Source organism: Bos javanicus, chromosome 12 (assembly GCF_032452875.1).
Source record: "Bos javanicus breed banteng chromosome 12, ARS-OSU_banteng_1.0, whole genome shotgun sequence".
In the NCBI taxonomy this organism is placed as follows: Eukaryota; Metazoa; Chordata; class Mammalia; order Artiodactyla; family Bovidae; genus Bos; species Bos javanicus.
The window spans coordinates 82,568,625-82,593,855 of NC_083879.1; the positions used below are offsets into that span (position 1 = coordinate 82,568,625).

At 42.7% G+C, this 25,231-nt stretch overlaps 1 long non-coding RNA gene across 1 annotated transcript; it reads left to right on the forward strand.

Annotated features, from left to right (window-relative positions):
* The first annotated feature begins 325 nt into the window (after window positions 1–325).
* LOC133258591 (uncharacterized) lies at window positions 326–3,726 on the forward strand. Its single transcript, XR_009740089.1, has 2 exons — window positions 326–1,379; window positions 2,550–3,726. It is a non-coding gene; the product is annotated as an uncharacterized LOC133258591 (long non-coding RNA).
* Window positions 3,727–25,231: the final 21,505 nt, after the last annotated feature.

A 25,231-nucleotide genomic window follows, 5' to 3' on the forward strand; every position in this document is an offset into this window, starting at 1 on the left:
CTGGAGTGGGTTGCCATTTCCTTCTTGAGGGGATCTTTCCCACCCAGGGATCAAACCCACAGAAGCAGGCAGCTTCTTTACCACTGAGCCATCAGGAAAGCCCTAAGTAGAAGCAGCTTAGTGTTCCTCAAATTCAGGTCAGCTAACGTCTGCGGTCAGATCATTATTTGCTGTGGGGGCTGCCCTGGGCATTTGTATGATATTGAGCAGCGTTCCTGGCCTCTCCCACTGGATGTCCCCTCAGCTGTGACAACCAGAGATTTCTCCAGGCATTGTGACATATCCCCTGGGGACCAAAATCACCCCTGGTTGAGACCCTCTGGTGTCGAGAGGGAGAAGGACAAGCAGATGGCGTGATGGATCAGGAGCCAAGAGCGAAGACAGGGAGTATCACCATGCAACTGGAGACAGGAGAGTCAAGGAAGATATAGACTCAGAAGTAGCTGGTAATTTTGCAACAGGAAGATGAGCAGAGAGTTTCACAAGGGGGATGTTGATGAAGCCAGGGGAGTGCAGCCCAGTGTGGAGACGTCTACAGTGAGATTTTATTTTTAGAGTTAGTAACATAAATATAAACGCAATCCATTTTGAATAATATGTGCAGGGGTTAATTTTTTTTTAATTTTTGTTTTATGTTGGCGTAGAGTGGATTAAGAATGCTGTGTTAGTTTCAGATGCACAGCAAAGTGATTCAGTTATACATATACACGTGTCTGTTCTATTTCAAATTCTTTTCCCATTTAGTGAGTTCAGTCACTCAGTCATGTCCAATTTTTTGTGACCCCATGGACTGCAGCACACCAGGCCTTCCTATCCATCACCAACTCCTGGAGCTTACTCAAACTCATGTCCATCGAGTTGGTGATGCCATCCAGCCATCTCATCCTCTGTTGTCCCCTTCTCCTCTCACCTTCAATCTTTCCCAGCATCAGGGTCTTTTCCAATGAGTCAGTTCTTCGAATCAGGTGGCCAAAGTATTAGAGTTTCAGCTTCAGCATCAGTCCTTCCAATGAATATTCACGACTGATTTCCTTTAGGATAGACTTGTTGGATCCTCTTGCAGTCCAAGGGACTCTCAAGAATCTTCTCCAACACCACAGTTCGAAAGCTTCCCATTTAGGTGGTTACCTAATATTGAGGAGAGTTCCTGTGCTATAGAGTAGGTCCTTTTTGGTTATCCGTTTTAAATATAAAGTGTTGGGACATGCCCATCTGTGTGGGTCTTTTTTAATGCCCTGTGTTGCCTACTCAATGATTCCTCTTTGTTAACAGAATGCCCATCTTTTCATATACCACACAGTCGATTCACAGGAAGCTGCTTTACACCTCGATGGTGGTGACCCCATTCTCCCTGCCATTCACTACCACGTATAAAATAGGTAAGTAATGAGAACCTCCTGTACAGCATAGGGAGCTCTACTCAGAGCTCTGTGGTGACTCCAGCGGGAAGGAAATCTAAAAAAGAGGGGACACATGTATACAAATAGCTGATTCCCTTTGCTGTACAACTGAAATTAACACAACATTGTAAAGCATCTACTCCAATAAAAAGTTAAAAATAAATAAAGTCTTCTAGTAAATGCTTTGTGAAGACACAAACAATGAAGGAGGGACACCAGCATTTCTCTGATGGGTGTGGCTTCCCCAAATCCCTGGAGGATCTGGGGCACTTTAACACAAATTTCCTCTTGCCATGAGCCCAGGGCAAAACATAGCAAGAGGAAACGAAGGGGTAGAACCCGGGTTCTTGAATGAAAGAATTAGAACTGTGAATTAACCAACCTGGAATCTGTCCATAGTCAGATGCCTTCAAGACAGAGGCTAATTGCCTGCCACCTCCTGTCTGTTCTCCGTTGTGTTAACCCATTTGTTTGTTTGTTTTTACCATCATCACCCAGCACCTTTCCCTTGGGAAACTTCATCCCTCTGTCAACAACCTCTGGAACAGTGTGAAGCTTCTTCTCTTAGAGTTGTATTCCATTCTCCTAACCCTAATGGAATTCTGTGTTCCCATTTCACGGAGTTCCACAAGACAAATAATCCACAGTCACCTCTTGACCCCTGCCAATACAGGCAACGCAAAAGATGTGGGTTTGATCCCTGGGTCAGGAAGATCCCCTAGAGTAGGAAAATGGCAACCCAATCCAGTATTCTTGCCTGGAGAATCGCATGGACAGAGGAGCCTGGCATCTTACAGTCCATAGGGTCACAAAGAGTTGGACGCGACTGAGCACAGCATAGCTACTCTCTTCTGAGGTTCATCTCTTTCAAAGTCGGTGCCTCCCTCTCCACGTGGCTCAGGGCTCTTCCTACCCTGCGGATTCTCGATGCCTTCCCCACCGCCACCTCATGGTCCTCGCTGCCCACTTCCCCAGCGCTGCCCCAGTAGCCATGTGTTTTGATGACCCTTGCAAGCCCCTATCCCCTATCACCTCTAGTGATCCTCACTTAAACCCACCTTCAGCACCCACCCGGCACCTCAGCATCACCTGAAGCTGCCCCGACTGCAGACCTGAAACTCACACGCTCTTCCCTCTATTATCCCGCAGCCCCATCACTGCGCAGCCTCAGTGTGACCTTTGAGCCTCAGCCCCGCCCTAATCTCCCTGAGTCCCTTTCTGGAAGTAGAAGATACACCGGAGCTAAACAACACCATCGACTCTAAGGTGTGATGACAGCTTCATTGTTCCACTTGTGGAGCCACCCCCCTGGGACCACATCAATTAAACTTTCACCTGCACTCGGGATCCTTGCCTCCTTTGTCGGACGCTGAGGATAGCTTACCATGAGTTTTCTTCACTTTTGTTTCTGGGCTACAGAAACTACAAAAGGAAATGAAATGACCATGTGAAAGGCAACATTCATGCCCCAGGTGTCTAAAAAAGCATGGATGGTCAGGCCATTTCAAGAAAACAACAAACAACGAAAAAAACCAAAACAGTGTCACTACTTGCTGAAGAGAAAAACAGGTGTCATGAAGAAGATGCTACAGAATGTCTCTTCCGTTTTCCCATTGGCTCATCTTTCTATCCATACATGGCCTGCTCGGCTGGCTGCCCAGCTGCTTCTTTTTCTCCTGATTACTCTTCTTCCCTCTCCTCCACTCTGGCCAACCCGCAAGATGCTGTGGTCGAGGCCCTGTCACAGGCACACTGGGAAGGGAACAGCAGGTACCATGGTCAGCAGGCCCAGATAATATTCCACGGGAGTCAGGTTAGATCTTTCAGTCTCTTCAGAACAGAACAGCCAACCTACCCACTGGTATCTCAGTCGGTAAAGAATCTGCCTACAATGCAGGAAGGCCTGGCGTGCTACAATTCATGGGGTTGCAAAGAGTCGGACACAATGGAGCAACTGAACTGAATTGAACTCTGCAACTTCTGCCTTACGCCCTCATTTAGACTCTAATCCCTACTAGATTTTCACCTCCACCCTCTCCCCTAAGAGACCCCTCGTCCACCAGAAGTGAGGTGAGCAGACTCAGAGGCCGAGAGGGCTGTCGTGTACAAGGGTGGAGACAAGCCTTGTACATCAGTTGGACCAGACACCCGTGCACTACATCCTTGCAGGAAGCTGACCTGCTCTCTGACTCTCCTAGAACAACCATCCACACCCCCAGTCTTCTGGAGCCGTTGCAAGCTGTGGATTGTCACAGTCTTCTCTGTGATCACCCAGTTATCTCCCTTCTTGTCTAAGTAAAAATAAAACAAAACATAAATATCTAAACTCCTCCAATTCCTTTCCGTCCACCTCAAGGAATACATATCATTCCATTCTTTTTTTGCTTTATGTCCATTTCAGATTGCATCTACTTGCTCAAGGTCAACCGCCTCTCCCTGTGGTTTAAAAAAATTCTTTTTCTTAGTGTGGTGACATATCTGTGACGTAAAATGTACCATTCTGACCGTTTTGTTAAATCCTTATTTGACCGTGCAGGTCTTGGTCGCAGCACTGGGCTCCAGTTCCCTAACCAGGGATGGAACCCTGCCTTAGTACTGCAGGGTCTTGGTCACTGGACACCCAAGAAAGTTCTGCACTGTGACCATTTTTAAGAGTACAGCTCAGGAGCATTAAATACACTCACAATCCTGGGCCACCAGCATCACTGTCCATCTCTGGAAAATTTTCATCATCCCTAACAGAATCTCTGTTCCCATCACACACTAATATCCATCCCCCACGCTTTTGAGGCTGTGAAATACTATGGCATCTTGATTCCTTCTCTCTTCGTGTATCTTCTTCATTCTGTAAACATTTTGGTTTCTCATCCCAGATAGGCATTTTTTGCCCTGTTTTCCTTCTGGTCCCTCATCTGCCCATCAGGCCATCTGCCCTTCTCACTCTCCTCCTTCATTAAAGTGGAAAAACCTCCCGCACCCTCAGTGCCAGGCCTAGCGTCTGGCACAAAACAGATAATAAATATCTGTTGGATGAATGACTAGAGGAAAACAATCCCTCCCGTTGTAAGAACACTTGCTGGGCACTATGCTAAACCATTTACTTGGATTTTTTCATTACAGGCAGGCACTATCATTCATCCTGTTTTACAGATGAGAAAATTGAGGGTTCTCAACTATGGTAAAGCCATATTTGACCTCCTAGGAGTCTGACTCCAGAGACTGCTTTCAACCTTTCTACGATTCTGCCTCTGTCAAACCAGATATAAGTTATTTGATATAGATATAAATTAATCTACTCTGATGGTAAGGGTTTCCCTTGTGGCTCAGAAGATAAAGAATCTGCCCACAATGTGGGAGACTTGGGTTCGATTCCTGGGTTGGGAAGATCCCCTGGAGAAGGGAATGGCCACCCTCTGCAGTATCCTTGCTCGAAAAGTCCATAGACAGAGGAGTGTGGTGGGCTACAGTCCATGGGATCACAAAGAGTAGGACACAACTGAGCAACTAAGACTTTCACAGATACATTGTGGAGATTACGCTCACCAATTATTTTCTGTCTTTCTTTGAAATAGGAGTGTGTGTGTGTGTGTGTGTGTGTGTGTGTGTGTGTGTTTCCTTGCCATGTGGCTTGCTTTAGCCAGTAAAGGGGCTTTCCTGGTAGTTTAGAGGGTAAAGAATCTGCCTGCAATGCAGGAGAGCTAGGTTCAGTCCCTGGGTTGGGAAGATCCCCTGGAGAACAGAATGGCAACCCACTCCAGTATTCTTGCCTGGAGAATCCCATGGAGAGAGGAGCTTGGTGGGCTACAGTCCATGGGATTGCAAAGAGTAACTAACACTTTCACTTTTCAGCCAGTGAAAAGCAGGTCCCAGAGAGTGGACCCTCCTTCAGCCTGGATTCAAGATGAGGGGGATGCACAGGGCAGAGATGGCAATGTGAGTTGGAAGCAAATCTTTGTTCCTGAGACTCTGGGGTTGTTTGATACTAGGCCTAATCTAGCGAGGGTTGACAGACAGAAACAGTGACTCATGCCAGTTACATAAACTCAATGAGAATACACTTAGAGTATGAGTGCCAAGGATGCCCCAAAGGGGACTTCCCTGGTGGCCCAGTGGTTAAGAATTCATCTTGCAATGCAGGGGACTCATGTTCAATCACTGGTTGAGGAACTAAGATCCCACTTGCCACAGAGCAGCTAAGTCCACATGCTGCAACTACTGAGCCCATGCACCAGAGAGTTTGTGCACCACAACTAAGATTGGATACAGCCAGATTTTTTTTTAATGTTCCAAAGTTAGCCCTTTAGTAGAATTCCTGCTGCTGCTGCTGCTGCTGCTGCTAAGTCGCTTCCATCGTGTCCGACCCTGTGCGACCCCATAGATGGCAGCCCACCAGGCTCCCCGTCCCTGGGATTCTCCAGGCAAGAACACTGGAGTGGGTTGCCATTTCCTTCTCCAATGCATGAAAGTGAAAAGTGAAAGTGAAGTCACTTAGTCGTGTCCAACTCTTAGCGACCCCGTGGACTGTAGCCCACCAGGCTCCTCTGTCCATGGGATTTTCCAGGCAAAAGTACTGGAGTGGGTTGCCATTGCCTTCTCTGAGTAGAATTCCTAATAGTTCTAAATAGAGCAAATAGAAAATTCCTAGGACTTAAAATTTGCTTTAAGATGTGTGACTTTTAATTGGTTTGAGAAAGATGTAATAAAATGAAGATTTTAAATCTCAGGTAAAAGTTATGATCTCAACAAAATATTGACTTTTAATAAAATATACATGCTAAAATCATTGTAATAGTCTCTGATTTATTTTACTTGTAGTAAGTGAAGTCTTTCAAATTACATCTTTCCCTCTAACCTTCACTCAAAATATTTAGGTTGTATGCATTTTCTGTATAATAAAATATAACTTTAATATGGATCTCCTTTCCCCCAAGGATGAAAATTCATTCTCTCTACAGGTCATGTGTTATATATGAAAAACATACAGTCCTAATAAAATCCTTTAAAGCCCAGGTGAACACGACTCTGAACTGGTCCAGTTTCTTTGGCATCACTTTTAAAGGATCTATAAATCTATCTGCTGTTATACCTTTGGCCTTCTCAAAGCTGGTGCTACGCGTGGACTGACACGTAAATGAGCCCAATGCATGATTTGAAGATGACCACAGATTCAACACAAGTTGTTCTTTGCCCTACACAAGCCCGGCAGTCAAGGACTAATTGTGTGATGTTAAAGCATTTCATACTTGAACTAATAAAGCCAAGGTGGCTAAAAGATTGATCCTATTTTATTAGCCAAAGCAGATTTGAGTGTATCAGATTAGCTGAGCTCGGCAGAGGATATTGGTAAGTTGTTCCCCAGGTGGAAAGGTGGAAAAGGTATTAAAATTCTTCAGGGTTTCCCCAGAGGCTCAAGGAAGAAAAAAATATTCTTAGCAAGACAGACTTAAGTCCTCTGAGATCTGGCCTCTGATTTCCTCTCCAGACTCATCTGTCTGACTCTAGCTGCACTGAATTATTTAAGGAGAACATTTCCAGTCCCCTTCTTATGGACATCTCTAACTTTCCTGATTTACCATGTGGTCCGTATTTTATTTAGGAGAGCTGATGCTGGCTGTAACCACTGAAAAGCCCTGAAGACTTCGGCGATTTATACAAAGAGCCCAGTGTGGACCTGGTCTCTGTCCTCCATGTCATGATCACATCAGTGGGGAACACAGGCCTCGGCAGCATCCACACCAAGGAAGGAGGGCAGGGAGGAGGTCCCTGGCACCAACAACAGAGCTCAGCAACCAGGACTAGAACAAGGCCCATGACATCAAGCTCAATCCAAGGGAGACTGGGAAATGGAAGTGTGGACCAGAGCCTAACACCAACTGTGCTTCATCAAGGGCACCGAGGCCACACTGAGTCAAAAACATCTGCTCATCCTTCTCCCTTTTCCATTTGCATTCCTGCTTTAATTGTTTTTATGCCCAGAGCTCCCAGCTCCTTCCCCACTTAGCAAGCACTCAATAAATGTTAGTTAAAATAAAAATTAGATGGAGGGATGGTTGGATGGATAAGTGGATGGGTGCATGGATGGGTGGATGGGTAGATGGAAGGGTGGATGGGTGGCTGGATAAGTGGATGGGTGGATGGGTAGATGGATGGGTGGATGGATAAGTGGATAGGTAGATGGGTGGGTGGATGAGTAGATGTATGGATGAATGGATGGATGGATAAGTGGATGGGTGGGTGGATAGATAGATGGGTGGATGGATGGATAAGTGGACGGGTGCATGGCTGGGTGGATGATGGATGAGTGGATGGGTAAATGGAAGGGTGGATGAGTGGCTGGATAAGTGGATGGGTGGCTGGATAATTGGATGGGTGGGTGGGTGGATGGATGGATAAATAAGAATAAGGGATCATTGTGAGACTTTTCAATATCTAAGGGGAGCATGTGTTAGCCTCAATACTGTCTTGAAAACTTTTGCTGTGAGAGAAAAATTTTCAACATTGAGAATCCTGAGTTCCCAGAGTAGAGCCCAGGAAACTGAACTGTCTTCCATCTCTTGCACCACAAGAACACAAGCCTGGGAGCTGAGTTTCACTGGTCAAATAGACCCACACAAGGCGTCTGGGCAGAAGCAAGCCACCCTGGGAGACAGGCTGTGTTCATCTCCATCTTTGCAGGGGCTGGAGGTGACTGAACTGAGCTGATAGCATCTGTAGAAGACTATGATTTCATGGCTGTCATCTGGTAGAGTTCCTGGCGCAGAGAAGAACCAGGAGGAAGATGGTGCCTTCACCTTAGGCTACCTCCATGGTTCAAGTTTGGGGTATTACTCCATGGGGTTTTACCTTGAATTTGGTTTTCAGCCCTCCCAAAATGTGTCTGATTTACTCAGTATTTCTTGCATTGAATCTCTTTTTTCATAATTAGAGAGAGTCAGCTTTCATTGTTTACAGCTGATAACCAATTAAAATCCCCCCAAAATACCGTGAAGCCACAGGACTTTGAAACTGGGACAGTGAGCATGGACTGTGTGTGTGTGTGTGTGTGTTTCAGTCAAAAAGGAGGGAAGCAGAAACAGTCGTAAAGGTGATGAGAAAAGAGCAAATGGGCATCAAAGTAAATTTTGCTGACTTCACTCTGTATGTCTTTCGTTTGCTCATGACATACCCTGCTGACATACTACACTGCAAGGATTAAAGCATAGTGGCCTATTTATTATCTTAATATTTATCTCTTAAATGCATGCCTCATTCCTTCAATCTCCTATTAAACTTAATAGTTACTAAATTCATAAAATTGTGCTTTAGGTAAAAATTTTTGTGGAATCTTTGAGTGGTACACACATTCCTTGGTCTTTCTATAAAGTGTACTTTTGAAGACAAGCTCAGATTAACAGGATTTTTGAGCTAAAGGAAAATGAGACCCAGAAAGTTCAATTGCCTGACTCCAAGTAACAGGGTTTTGCTGAGTCAAAGGTCTAAAGTGCTTGGAACAGCAAAAACATCTTGGAGATAGAATTACAAGAATATTCTGAAGGAGACAGAGCTTCTGCTTCCTAATACTAATATCATGTGTGTGCTAATAAACATCAACTCAAAAACAAGGAACTATCATAATTTTGGAAAGGAAAGTGAAAGTGAAAGTCTCTCAGTCATGTCTGACTCTGCAAATTCTCCAGGCCAGAATACTAGAGTGTGTAACCTCTCCCTTCTCCAGGGGATCTTCCCAACCCAGGGATCGAACCCAGGTCTCCCGCATTGCAGGCAGATTCTTTACCAGCTGAGCCACCAGGGAAGCCCATTTTATAAGGGACCCTTGAGTAAAAGAAAATTTAGAATTTTGCCAAGAAATTTTAACTGAATACATTTTCTGGTTTGTTTTCAATAATATCAATTTCCACTAAAAGTTCACAGACTATCAAAAGTTGGCTTTCTAAATGATGGTTTTTCTCCTAGTGGCTTACACCTGTCCACATTCACTCCATTTTTTCAATTTTAAAAACCATCCCTTGCATTTCTATACACTAATAATGAGAAAATAGGAAGAGAAATTAAGGAAACAATTCCATTCACCATTGCAATGAAAAGAATAAAATACTTAGGAATATATCTACCTAAAGAAACAAAAGATCTATATATAGAAAACTATAAAACACTGGTGAAAGAAATCAAAGAGGACACTAATAGATGGAGAAATATACCGTGTTCATGGATCAGAAGAATCAATATAGTGAAAATGAGTATACTACCCAAAGCAATCTATAGATGCAATGCAATCTCTATCAAACTACCAATGGTATTTTTCACAGAGCTAGAACAAATAATTTCACAATTCGTATGGAAATACAAAAAAACCTCAAATAACCAAAGCAATCCTGAGAAAGAAGAATGGAATGGGTGGAATCAACCTGCTGGACTTCAGGCTCTACTACAAAGCCACAGTCATCAAGACTGTGCTGGCACAAAGACAGAAATATAGACCAATGGAACAAAATAGAAAGCCCAGAGATAAATCCATGCACCTATGGACACCCTATCTTTAACAAAGGAGGCAAGAATATACAATGGAGAAAAGACAATCTCTTTAACAAGTGGTGCTGGGAAAACTGGTCAACCACTTGTAAAAGAATGAAACTAGAACACTTTCTAACACCATACACAAAAATAAACTCAAAATGGATTAAAGATCTAAATGTAAGACCAGAAACTATAAAGCTCCTAGAGGAGAACATAGGCAAAACACTCTCCGACATAAATCACAGCAGGATCGTCTATGACCCACCTCCCAAAATATTGGAAATAAAAGCAATAATAAACAAATGGGACCTAATTAAAATTAAAAGCTTCTGCACAACAAAGGAAACTCTAAGCAAGGTGAAAAGACAGCCTTCAGAATGGGAGAAAATAATAGCAAATGATGCAACTGACAAAGAATTAATCTCAAAAATATACAAGCAACTCCTGAAGCTCAATTCCAGAAAAATAAATGACCCATTCAAAAAATGGGCCAAAGAACTAAACAGACATTTCTCCAAAGAAGACATACAGATGGCTAACAAACACATGAAAAGATGCTCAACATCACTCATTATCAGAGAAATGCAAATCAAAACCACTATGAGGTACCATTTCACACCAGTCAGAATGGCTGCTATCCAAAAGTCTACAAGCAATAAATGCTGGAGAGGGTGTGGAGAAAAGGGAATCTTCTTACACTGTTGGTGGGAATGCAAACTAGTACAGCCACTATGGAGAACAGTGTGGAGATTCCTTAAAAAACTGGAAATAGTACTGCCTTATGACCCAGCAATCCCACTGCTGGGCATACACACCAAGGAAACCAGAATTGAAAAAGACACGTGTACCCCAATGTTCATCGCAGCACTGTTTATAACAGCCAGGACATGGAAGCAACCTAGATGCCCATCAGCAGATGAATGGATAAGAAAGCTGTGGTATATATACACAATGGAGTATTACTCAGCCATTAAAAAGAGTACATTTGAATCAGTTCTAATGAGGTGGATGAAACTAGAGCCTATTATACAGAGTGAAGTAAGCCAGAAAGAAAAACACCAATACAGTATACTGACGCATATATATGGAATTTAGAAAGATGGTAATGATAACCCTGTATGTGAGACAGCAAAAGAGACACAGATGTATAGAACAGTCTTTTGGACTCTGTGGGAGAGGGAGAGGGTGGGATGATTTGGGAGAATGGCATTGAAACATGCATAATATCATATATGAAATGAATCACCAGTCCAGATTCAACACATGATACAGGATGCTTGGGGCTGGTGCACTGGGATGACCCAGAGGGATGGTACGGGGAGGGAGGTGGGAGGGGGGTTCAAGATGGGGAACATGTGTACACCCGTGGCAGATTCATGTTGATGTATGGCAAAACCAATACAATATTGTAAAGTAAAAAATAAATAAATAAATAATAAAATTCAAATAAATAAATAAATAAAATAAAAACCAATAGTTAAAGCAACACTCCAGGGCTTACCACTCTTCACCAAAAGTGCCTTCCTAGAATTAAAAAAAAAAAAACAAAAAACTTTAATGTTGGAAATACTTTGACCTAGGATTTTTCAAATTGGCTCACTGGCAATGAGCAAGTGGTATACCTATGAGATGATTGGCTTTTACCTGCAATTATGTTCGCAGTGTGAAGGAGTGTAATTGATACCAATGTCACTGCTTTTAAATGTTTTCAAGGTATTGAAAAGACTAGCTGGAAATGAAGGGCTGACCCTTCCTGAAAGCCTGAATACCAGAGGTTTCCCTAGTCATCCGTCACAGCCGTGGCTGGCTCTTCTTTTCAAACAGGTCCATTTTTCAAGCTGTTGTTGGGATTGCCAGAGATCCTGGGGGTCCAACTCAAAACAAGCTCAGAATTGAGCCGTAGGTGGTCTGCCGCGCCAAGGAGGGGACCCAGCTCGGGTGAACGCAGGGAGCCAGTCACCTGCTGAAGACCAAACTGATTTTAAAACCTTGCTGGTGCAAAGGTGTGAAGCAGTGAGTCTGAGTGTCTCAAGTGTGCTGACTTCAGATTTGGCGTGGGAGCGGAGGCTGGGGGTGCTCTACGGAGTGGGCAGAAAAGACATAATTAAAACTATTCATTTTGTTTAAAAAAAAAAAATCTTCTCCGTCTTCCCAGTGGGCCTTGATCTCTTTGTTACACTGTATTTGGAAAGTTCTATTGAAATGTCACTCAGGAAGAGCCACTCGGAGGCCTCGGAAGAAGAAAGGAAAGGCTAGTTGGGGAATAAGAGGCAGTTGAAAGATAAAAGCCTACGTGTTTTCAAAGAGTCCTGTTTCCCTCGGGGTCTCTTTATGAAGTGCTTGCTCAGACCTAGAAACTTTGACCCGCTTTCCAATCAAGGTCTTCCCCATAAATAAAATGAGATTTTTAAGGAATTCATAATTTTGTATAAAGCCAGGTTTGATTTGTCTCCTTCCCCCTCACGTTAACAAGGAGATGGCGCCCGAGTGGAAGACTGATTTGTGCCTTAAAGTGGGGGAAAAGGGAAATAATAAAATAAAAATGCCTCTCATTAAAATAAGTCCAAATATAGATCTGGTGAGTATGTTGGTGTCATGAATAAGTGGTTGGTGAACTCTATGACTTGGTTCTTAGCTGCCTGATATGAACCTTCAATTTGATTTTCTTATTCCTTTTTAATGCCTCTAAATAACCCCTTGTGGCTACTCAAGGTCTCCCGTTGACATCAAAGAGAGTGTCTTGTGTACAAGAGGAGATGGCACAGGAGAACAGGGTTGAAAGAGGGTTAGAGCGGCAAAAACCTATTTATTGAAACTAATTGTAAAAGAATGACCAGGCAGTGTGAATACACATTTAATGTAAATATATAATTATCCAGGAGAAATATGATCACCTTTCTACCCTTCATCCATAAAACTAGCTCTATGCAAGTTAAGTATTTCAAGAATGTCGGAAATAATATCATAGGCTCATTGAAAAGCATCAGATACTTTCGTTCTCTGAAACCAAATGAACCCAAAGCGAAAGCAGTTTCTGACAATTCAGAATAATGAATGGGGTCTTGAGAATATGGGCAGTCTGCTCATCTTCATTAAAATGTGTTGCCGAGAGAAAAGGATGCCCTAGGGCAGGAGTGGAGGATAATCTTCTAATAATGAATTTGAGTTTAACTTTCCAAAGTTTGTGTTCTGCACTCTGGCTGAAATATGAATTTGTAAGCTCCAAGTTAGGTAAATCACAGCGTGACTCACTTGCAAAGATTTCAATTATGACTATAATTAGACACTTGAGTAAATCAAATAGCTTGCTTGGAGTTTTTCTGTATCTCATAGAAAGAATAAAATTTCCTTTTCTCAAAAAGAAAATAATTTTCTGTCATGTAATCAATGTATTTAAAAATGAGTAAATTGGAATCATTTCCTTTTCTACCATCAATAATGTTGTTAATCCAACTCTAATGTAAACATAGCATTGCACAAAATTTTATTGATCACTAGAAACAAAACAACAACAAAAAATCATGTCCTCTTTGAAAAAACAAACACAGGAAGGATCCTTACATTTTTAATACCAGTAGTGTGAAAGTCACCTGCTGAAGACCGAACTGATTTTAAAACCTTGCTAGTGCAAAGGATCCTTACATTTTAAATAATTTAAAATTTTATAATTGAATCATTTTTTTAAGTAACAAAGTTCAAAATACCTTGGTAGAGACAACTCTACTGGAATTTACATATATGAAAAAATATACATATGTATTTCAACTTTAAGATTATAAAAAATAAGTATTTAACATTATTTGACCATTTCCTGAGGTCATTTTTTTATATTACCTGGAATCTTGAGAAATATCAAATCCCTGCTTTAAAATATAATAATATTTAACATGTTTTTTATGTGGATGCCATAATTTTCACACTACTGGTATTAAAAAATTGAAGCAACTACCTAAGTATGTTCTGTATGTATATATATATACCACAGTGTGATAAAAGATTACAGCAGCTTAAAACATCTTAGGGAGCAATAAAGAGTGAGGAGTGTTAAGAGAATGATGGCATCTTGTGTACCTCAAAGGTGGTCTTCATTTATAGTCTGAGAGGTCTTATTATAACATAACCAAGCTGCATAATCCCCACTTTGAAACTAAAACTGCTATTTAGGATACATATTATAAATCCATGATATCAAAGACTATGATTTCGATGAAAATTATTCTTCAGAAAGGAAATACCCCTTACTTGCCTAAAAATAAATTTTACAGCAAGACATGAAGACAGTGTTCCATTGTAGGTTGTGAATCTTTTCACAGAGATGATGCCTTGAATATTAACATCATCTCACATACTCCCAAGATGTGTGCAATTACCTCGGAGAGAAGAGCCGGGATTGTAAGGTCTCGGGGGCTTAGATAATGACATAAAATAAATTGCAACGATTACCCATGTACTTTTCTGGGAGACATATTATTTAAAACCGATCTAGGACTTCACGAATGAAAGACAGAGGAATGTCCACTTTATGAAATTGCTATTCAAGTGTGACCTGGAGTGGAAGACAAGGTTAATTATTGGTTTTTAACCGAAGTACCATTCTAGTTTAATATCAGTGCCCAGGCCTTAAATATTGAAGCAAGTCACATTTTTCAGGGACAATTGCCTTTGAATGAAGAATGACAGGGCTCTGGTCTTTGCTGACCCGTACATCTCCTGCAGTGCCATCCATGGCAACTCCGTTACTAGGGCAACCAAAGAACGCACACAAGAATAGGGTAGGACCGTGAAATCTGATGTCATACTTTCATAAGATATAAACTGCAAATGATATTCTAAAGTGGATTTGTTAAGGGTGTGATCTAAATCATAAACTGATTGAAAGTGACCATCATGCTTGCGCTGGGATCGCAAATTAAGGGTGGTCCTGGGTTCACAGATCCTCTGTGTGGCATCCAAGGTGAATAAGACGTGGAACATTCCTGAAGCTCATTCCTTCCCCCAGCTTCAGTCAAAAATTCAAAGTTAGTTCACTGCTTTGCTCGGAGGCTTTGTTGCCAACCATAATGAAAACACTTTCCATTGGGTTGGTCAGTAAATATCCATAACCAGATCTGATAAGGAATGATCCAGATCTTTACCAAGTTTCCAAGTCCCTTGGTGCATTAAGAGGTTAGCTCTTGATTTCACTTTTCCACCTTGAAAAACTGACTTAAGTACTTTTATGCCTCTGGGTCCCACTGCAGAAGACAAGGCTTCTCATGAATTCTGTGGGTGTTTGGTTCTTAAAGGACTTGCAGCGATGTTCATCCAAATGTCTCTAGAACTTCAGCACCAACACACATGTGGACTGGAAAGTGAAAAAGGGAATTGTCACTGCCTTAGTTTATCAGAGTTCTGCCGTTAGACTCTAAAAGGTCTATTTCCCATTTTATGTTTAGGACAAAATAGGGAACCTAAGATTAAGTTTTGCAGGAGGGCTCTGTTAAGATTTTTTATTTTAAAATAATTTTTAAATTTTATTTTATTTTGGCTGTGCTGGATCTTTGTTGCTGCAAGTTCTTCTCTCTAGGTGCGGTGTGTGGGCTTCTTACTGTGAGGCTTCTCTTAGTGAGAAGCGTGGGCCCTAGGGTACATGGGCTTTAGGAGTTGTGGCTCCTGGCTCTAGAGAATAGGTTCAGCAGATGTGGTGCATGGGCCTAGTTGCTCCACATCATGTGAGATCTTCCTGGACCAGGGAACAAACCCATGTCTCCTGCATTGGCAGGCGGATTCTTTACCACTGAGCCACCAGGGAAGCCAGTGTTAAGGGTTTGGGTGTGTTTTTTCTTTTTTTTAATAAACCTGAGACGAATGTGGCAACAGTCACAAGAATGTGTCTTGGCCCTAACCCTGCCATTGGCTCTGATCCAGTTTGTCTCGAGATTAAGACTCAGAGCCAACTTCAACTTTGTAACACTAGAGACAAATGTCTTATCCAGTCCTTAATTTGCAAACTCTGCAAAAGGAAATACGACAGAGAAAACAGAAGACAGCAAAATCACTGCACATGAAGTGTGTGTGTTAGAATCATAGAATCATAAAAGTACACTATTTTTTAGGTCAGAAACAGCTGTATCTTGTTCAACCTCCTATAAATTAATCGATTTCTGATTTAACATTGAAAAATATCAGTACACATATATGTCCCTTTCTTCATCCTGGTTCATAGATTAAACATAAATAGTTCTAGCTATTATATTACCTGGCATCCCCCAAAATCCCATCGTTGGCATGAGTAAGATTCGCTCCCAAACAAAGTTCTAAACATCTCTGCTCAGCCTGTTTCCAAGTCCGATTATTGTAAATGGCTCTTTCTTCTCTCTTCTTCCAATCTGTTTATATTGCAAGTACAGCCTCCGTGTCACAGAGTAAAAGAATATAAAGGAAAGCATATTTATGCTTCGCAACAGGTTGGACGCAGAAAACAATCCTGCCCTCTGAGAGCTGGAATCCTTCATCCATTATAAAAATATCCATGAAGCCCCTTTTGGCCAAGCACTTGTGTGCCTTGAAGAAATACAGTCCTCAAATAAACTCACGGTTTGTGGAGGGAATGAAATACCAGACATGCTAGGTAAGTACCAATTATCAGAACTACAGCCTGCGCAGAGAATTCAAGGCAGGACACCAGCTTCACGCTGGAGGGAAGACCAGATAAGGCTTCCTGGAGAAGAGGCTTGAGTTCCCCTTTGTAAAGGGGCAAGGGGGTCCGTACACCGCACAAGACTTAGCAACACTGCAAGGGTGTGGGACGTGAGTGCGTTTGGAGATGTGTGCGCCTGCAGCAGCAGGAGGCAGGGGCTATGTTATGAAGGGATACTCTGAAGAGCTTGGTCTTCATCCCTTCAAAAAACCCCAGAGAGCCTTTGACGATAGATACCTCTTATCAGCTGTCTCCAAGGAGTGCCAGCCAGGCCGGGAGGCAGCACCCCCTCCAGCAGTGTATTAGTCATCCATTGCCACATGACAAGTTGCTCTAAAACCTGGCGTCCTGAAACCACAAACACTCATTATTGCACAGCTTCTGTGAGTCAGGAATGCAGGTGGGGCTCCGCTGCTTGCCTCTGGCTCAAGTTGGCAATCGAGTTGAGACTGAAGGGAAAGTGCTGGAAAGTGGCTGAAGGGTGTGTCCCCAAGCTCACTCTAGTAGCCTCTCAATGTAAGTGGTGGCTTCCCCTAGAAGAAGTATCCCAAGGGGAGACTCACTCATGGTGAAGCGCTCCCCAGACAGAGCCGCGTGTTTTTGCCACCTATTCTCAGAGGTGACTTCCCATCAATCTTGCCATTTTTTATCGGTTAGAAATGAGCCATCAGATGGATTCATTGCAAAGCAGAAATAGAGACACAGAGGAAGAGAACAAATGTATGGAAACCAAGGGGAGAACTGGGGGATGAATTGGAATTGACACGTTTTTGACAATATTGCTGTGTGCGTGTTAGTTGCTCAGCTGTGTTTGACTCTTTACAACCAACCCATGGACTGTAGCTTGCTAGTCTCCTCTGCCCGTGGGATTTCCCAGCAAGAATACTGGAATGCATTGCCATTTTCTTCTCCAGGGGGATCTTCCCTACTCAGGGATCAAACCCAGGTCTCCAGCATTGTAGACAGATTATTTACAGTCAAAGCCACCAGGGAAGTCCATAAAATATGGATAACTAATGAGAACCTACTGTGGAGCACAGGGAACTCTACTCAGTGCTCTGTGGTGACTCTGTGGGAAAGAAATCCAAAGAAGAGGGGATGTATGTATATATGTGGCTGATACACTTTGCTGTGCAGCAGAAACAAACAACATTGTGAAGCACCAGTACTTCAATTCAAAAGAAAGAAACCAGCCACCAGGTACAGCTCTCAATCTAGGGGAGACTTTTACCAAGGGTGTGAAGACCAGAAGGCAGGGGTCATTGGGGGCTAGCTAGCTGGCGGCCCAGCACAGGGGGGTTCAGGCTGGCGTATGTGCCATCCTGAAGGGGAGGGGAGGACAGTGGAGCATCCTGAAATCACATTCACAACTCCAAAGACATTCCTCGCATGCTTACTAGAACTCAGGCGTGATAGCAAAGTCGCCATTTACTCTAATTCTTGGAACAACTGTGTGAGATAGAAGTACTGTCTCCGTTTCCCAGTTGAGAAAGGTGTCTTTAACTTACCCAATGAAAACCAGGCACCAAATGTTAAGAATACAATAGGGATTGGGATTCAGACCTAACCTAACCTGAGTATGTCTCTCTTCAAAGCTTACTCGTTTTATCATTGTGCCAACAGCCCCCAGTATCTTGGAGTTCAGAACATGGTTTAACATTCATGATGGTCTAAGGAGACAAATAAAACATCACCAAAAAAAAAATAAAAAATAAAAGTCAAACAGACCTCACGATGAGGGCTCCATGCCCTCAAGATGAGACTGAGTGTCAATGGTTTTACCATTGCTAAAAAGTACAAAATAACACCCATGCACAAACTGAATCTCCGCTTTGCAGTACTAATCCTGTTGTACATAATCTCTCCCTGATTTAAAACACCGCCCTGTTGGCTTTGTTCTAAGTAGCACTCAGAAGCCTTCAGAACATGGCATTCTGGACAAAACTGGTTGTATATTAATGCTATCTTTCTTAAAAAAAAAAAAAAAAAAAAGACTAACAATAATACAGAATTTTCATCCAAAATTCAACACAAAAATATAAATAACATCACGCTGAACATACACCAAAATATGTAGATTCCCCCATAAGAGATCACCGTTACCAATCTATAAAAGCAAACCCTTTTTATTCTTTAAATTTGAGTAGTTATGAAAGAACCTAGTAAAGACACAGGGTCACATTAGCTCCACCTGAGGGCCTGGTTCTCAAGTAAAACGTGTTCAAATACGTTCTGTAATAACAGCTTTTATTTATATTTATTCTAGGGAACTCAGAGTACTTTGTGGAATGATTTCATGCCCAAGAGGTAGTAGGAGATGGGCATTATTAGGCGTACTCTGGATGCGGAAGCAAACGCTTCTTCCATATTGTCCTTTGCTAGGCACTCCATAACCGGGCAAATTTGGACAGCGCCCCCACCCTGTCCGGGGCCTGTCTGGGCAGCTGTGTGATGCACAAGCGCTCGACCCTGTTTTTGAGAAGATGCACCACGTGCAGGAGGAGAGGAAGCCGGAACCGGAAGGAACAGGCGTTGTCACAGAGCACGGCGGAAACCCAGGCCCTGGAGTGAGTTGTTCCCCCTGGGGCTGCTCACCAAGCGGGACTGACTGATGGAAGGAGACGAAACCTAAACTAGACCCTGGAGGATGAGGAGGTGGAAAGGAAACTCGGGGAGAGGGAATGGCACTTGTGAAGAGGCAGAGGAAGGGGAAGCCTGGAACGTTGGGGGAGGTCTCACTAAAGACGGGGTCCAGACACCAGCTCTTTTCTAATCGTCACATCTCATCTCTCCACGCAGTAGCTCAACAGACAAACTGCCGCACCTTGCCTTTTGTTTTAATATTTATGAGTGTTATCTTTTAGTTTAGTTTTTGTTTGTCGGGAAGGCTTGCGTGTTAGCCCTGCATATTGAAATCCCCATAAATGGATGTCAGCTGCCTATATGGGTCATACAGTTTCATTTTCTTCAGAAAAGACATTTTCCAGGATGGGAATTCGTTCTTTATTTTGCTGGTGTCAGAGGCGCTCCCTGACCTTCCAATCCTCTGTATCGTAATCCCCTCATGACGATGTCTCTCTGCTGGATACGTCCTGACAGGGCTACTCCGTGAGGTTCCCCTGCCCAACCCCTCCAAGGTCAGCCGCTTGGGAGCTTCCATAATTGCTGGTGCACCACCATCGACAGAGGAGCCTGGTGGGCTACCATTCATAGGGTCGCAAAGAGTTGGACATGACTGAAGCAACTTAGCACGCACACAGGTCTTTGTAAAATTCCCCAGGACCAAGAAACTTTTTTTTTTTTTAATTTTAGAATTATTTAAGGAAAAAGAACAAATCTAAAAAAACACAGAAATCATTTCTCAACAAAAAAATATCTTTTTTTCTGGAAAATAAAAGTAAACTGGTCAATCACTGACCATCCTTCAATCAAGGGTTATTTTGCAATGTAGAACATCAGATGATTTTTCCTTTTTAAACAGTTCCTTTTTTACGGGGAAATGCCCAGGGAGACCAGTTAGAAGACAAGTACAGGTGTCCAGGCAGGAAAGGCTGACAGTTCAGGCCCCAGCACAGTGGGGCAGAGAAGGAAATAAGTAAGTGAGATTCCTAGGATTTGGTGAAGAGCTGAGTTCTGGCAAGTGGGAGGAAGCCAGGCTGGGATTTCTGGCTTAGGGGTGAGCAAATCACTCACCTCATTTCCTGAGATAAGGAATCCTGCTAGATTACAAGTCATTTGGGCAAGCTGACTTCTGGACACCCAAGTGGAGTTTAATTATCTCTTAGACTTGTTGCAGGAACCCAGATGAGCCAAACCTTCCATTCAGGCTTCAGAAAACAGATTTATCAAACCAGGAAGGATTTGGGAGGAGGAGAAAAATGTCTTTTCTCATGCCACTTGAGCCAAAGCCTGTGTTAGCCTTGCTTGTCTTTACAAAACATTTCTTTGTGCGATGTGCTGCTAACAAGACAATGAAAAACTGTGAGATACTGTGAAGATCTATAACGTAACAGTTGCAGGGCTCGGGAGACTCAAATATTCCTTCATTTATTCTATCAGTCACGTAGTCACTTATTTACATGTGTGTTAGTACCCTCTGGTCATTATATTGTTATATCAGTATTCGATTTTATTCCTTATGGTTTTCATATGTGTCTCCTTTTCCTTATAGGAATAGAAGTTTTTAAGGATAGAACCCTTCTTTTAAACCCGCTCATTCCCCACAAGACCTAGAAAGATGCTCTACTTACTACAGTCTGTCAATAAAGATCTGTCTAGGGCTTCCTTGGTGGTCCAGAGGTTAAGGATCTGCCCGCCAATGCAGGGGACATGGGTTCGATGCCTGACCTGGGAAGATCCCCTGTGCCATGGGGCAACTAAGCCCGTGTGCCACAACTACTGAGCCTATGCTCTAGCGCCTGGAAACCACAACTACTGAGCCCACATGCTGCACATACTGAAGCTCTTGTGCCCTCGAGTCCGTACTTCACAAGAGAAGCCTCTGCAGTGAGAAGCCCCAGCATCACAACTGGAGAAAAGCCTGCACAGCGACAGAGACCCAGCACTGCCAAAAATAAGTAAATAAATGAATTTTTTAAAAAGACCTGTCCAGTAAGTGGAAGTAACATTAGCTAAGTTCGCTAAACGAGCTGGAAGGGGGCGTAAAAGCAGTCATTCGTGAGTTGTGACCACAGCCTAATTGGCAGGTTTGCACGTGGCCTGTTTAATCCTGCAGAGACAAGCGTTCACACACAGTGACTGGTGTATGCACACGACAAGCGTAGCACACCCACCGTGAGCAGGGCGTGACGGTGGGAGTGAGGGGGGGATACGCCTTCCCCAGCGGTGGCCACTGGCCGGGGGGTGCCGGCTTGCCCTGGTAAGTGGGCGTCTCTCCAGACCGGACAAAAGCCACACCCTCTGCTCAGCTAGAAGCAGGAAGAAAGGCATTTTTCTCCTCCCCGATCCTCTAAGGCCCCATGTTCTGGAGCCAGAACAGAAAACTCGGCTCCTCCGCATTCCTTCAGGTGTGGATAAGAGACACTTAAGTTGTGCAGAGTGATGATCCCAGAGGAGACTCAGCATTGAAGCTGAAATGGACAGGAAGGTTCTTGTCCAAATTGCTGGGGAGACGGACGGGAGGCACGCGCCCCTCCCTGCTGCCTGGCGGTTTTGAGATTTTGGTGTGGCCGTGTCATCACGTTTCCATGACTAAACCCTCTGTCTGGAGCACAGCGCCTGCTCTGCCAGCAGGCCTGGATGGAAGACTCCGGCTCCCCTTGGAGAAGGAGGGGGCTGGGGTGGGGGCTTCCACAAGGGCTGCAGAGGGCAGTTCTGTCCCCAAGAATGAGCAGTTCTCTCCCCAAGAATGTGGCTGTGTTCCCCAAGTCCACAGGGCAGACTCTGCTGACCTGCTGCCACCTGACTCTGCTGCCATCTTGGAACCAGCATCCTATTAATAGATCAGGACGTTCCCCCCAAGCCCACGAAGACATGCTTCAACTTCTCAACTGTTCCATCGTGATGGAGGTTTCACCCAACGCCAGAGGGCTGCTAGGAGAAATAGTACAAGGCTATAACATTCTTTCCGAGTGTAAAAGCATTTTGTACTGCAGGGCAATTTCAGTGGCCATTAGTATTCTTTCAGAGTCCCTTCGGAAGTAGTGGTCTACCAGCATTTCTGAACCTAGGGTAACTAAAGAAGGATGAAAGGGTCTTGCGCTAGGCACCTGGGCACCAGTGTTAGGTACACACCAAGCAAGGTTAAACCAGAGGGCTGGTTTACTTTGGAAAGTGCCTGGCTTGTTTTTCAAGGTGTAACAGTTTGTTGCAACAGACTAGAGAACCGAACTTGGCAATGATGAAACAGCAATCCATGTCCTTCATCAATTCGCTGATTTTTCTTTCATGCTGTATAGTTGTTAAAATGAAAGTCTGCCCTGGTCCAGGAATGTTTCATTCTTCTCATATGTGTATTGTTAGTTTTATACTTTTGATTATTTTCTTAATCTACTTTCCAGGCTTACTTATTTTATCAGCTGAAAAGCTGGAAAAAAATCCTTATGACTAAATACTTTGCTGTTTATTATTTTACTTATTTTTTTAGCCAAACCCTATGATAACATTTTAATTTGATAATGTTCCATGAAACACATAAATAGGAGATGGAAAAATATAACTATTAAGGCACATTTTAGCAATTTTCAGTAAGTTGCATCCTCTAGCATAGAAACATCATATTTAGTCCTTTTTAGCTTCAGTAAATCTGTGACAAACTATTTATATTAATAAACTATATGTACATACAACTTATTATACATTAATGCTGGCATTATACATTATTAATATATCTCTGTATATATTTTTAAGAAGTTCAAATTAGAAGACATGTCATACAGACAATGCTTTGGGATGGTAATATGATAATAAAAGACACACCTGATTCTGGGCTGCCCTGGTGGTGCAGTGGTGAAGAGACCGCCTGCCAGTGCAGGAGCCACAGGAGACGTGGGTTTCATCCCTGGGTTGAGAAGATCCCCTGGAGAAGGAAATGGCAATCCTCTCCAGATTTTCTTGCCTGGAAAATCCCATGGAAATCCCTGGGAAATGCCACAGGCTGTAGTCCATGGCATTGCAAAGAGCTAGACAGGACTTAGTGACTACACAACACCTGATTCTAATACATTTTGTCACATTCAGCAAATCATTGAACTTACTATAAAAATGCGTAGTGGGAGTAATGTGAATATGTTACATTGATGTCATTTCAAGGAACTAAACACACCAATGGGTACCCCATAAATGCTACAAAAATAAGTGCTCACTTAGAACTTGGGTCTTAAACACATTTTATCTACTAAAAAATAAAACAATGTACTTGCCATTTCAGATCTAATTTTTAGGATATAGCTAATATCCATCCTAAAGGAGATCAGTCCTAAATATTCACTGGAAGAACTTATGCTGAAGCTGAAACTCCAATACTTTGGCCACCTGATGCAAAGAACTGACTCATTTTAAAAGACCCTCATGCTGGGAAAGATTGAAGGCAGGAGGAGAAGGGGACAACAGAGGATGAGATGGTTGGATGGCATCACTGACTCAATGGACATGAGTTTGAATAAACTCCGGGAGTTGGTGATGGACAGGGAGGCCTGGCGTGCTGCAGTCCATGAAGTCACAAAGAGTCGGACATGACTGAGTGACTGAACTGAACTGAACTGAATAATCAGACTGGGTCTCATTATGCATATAAGATATAATAAACTATCTTCCAAGAAAGGGAAATAAATTTGTTGGAACTGAAGCTATTATCTTTTTTATGGCAAAGATTGAAATAAAGGAGAAAGAGAAATTCAAAATAATTATTTTCTGGTGATACACATCTGAAGAAATCTCATGGTGAAAATAATCACACAAGGCCATCTTTAACAAGAAACTTTGTGCTTGGACTTTACTGAAGTCAGAAGTACTTCTATTTTAAATATGTATTTCCTTCAACCCATTTTCCTAGTGGATGAAACTCTACTTTGATTCTCAAGTTTTAAATTTAATTTTTCAAAAGTAGCTATGGAAGTCAACATCTGTGTATCTATAAACAAATATTGAGCAGTATCTGAAAACAAATGTTGAGCAGAAACCCAGAAAACAGTAAGATTAAATAATATTTACATGCATGAGTGCTTGCTAAGTCGCTTCAGTAGTGTCCGACTCTTTGCAACCCCATGGGCAATAATCCGCCAGGCTCCTCTGTTCATGGGATTCTCCAGGCAAAAATACTGGAGAGGGTTGCTATACCCTCCTCCAGGGGATCTTTCAGACCCAGGGATCAAACCTGCATTGGCAGGTGGGTTCTTTACCACTAGCACCACCTGGGTGCTATTTACATATTGGGGCTTTCCAGGTGGCACTAGATAATGAGTCTAAATCCACCACATGGACAAATGTCTTGAATTAAAGTAGCAAAAATCTGAAACTAGACGTTTGGATGTTTTAGAAAAGTTTAACATTTCCTTTTCCCAGAGGTTTTCTTTCCAACCAGGTTTGTTCAAGATAACTAGAAAACGGAACAAATCCTTATCAGTCATATATATATATATATGACATATATATATATGACATATATATATATATATATATATATATATATATATATATATATAGCTTCCCCATTGGCTCACCTGCCTGCACTGCAGGAGACCTGGGTTCAATCCCTGGGTCAGGAAGATACCCTGGAGAAGGAAATGGCCACCCACTCCAGTATTCTTGCCTGGAGAGCCTGGTGGTCTACAATCCATGGGGTTGCAAAAGAGTCGAACACGACTGAGCGACTAACACATATATTTTCAAATTTAGTCACAATCTGTTTCTCATGTGGTGTTATGAAATTGTTATTCTGCATAATGAAAATTTATTGTGAGCAAAGCTTAAAGAAATATTATTGTTTAATATAATATCAACTGTTATAAAAATTTTCACTTTGCTCTGAGAGTGGGCACTGTTTGCTGGCTACCTTGTTCAAACTATTAAAATGTTTAATACTGGAAAAGGCAAAACTGTGCAGACAGTAAAAAGACCAGTGGTTGCCAGGTCTTAGCAGGAGGGGAGGGGAGTGAGTGGCCGGAGCCCAGAGGATTTT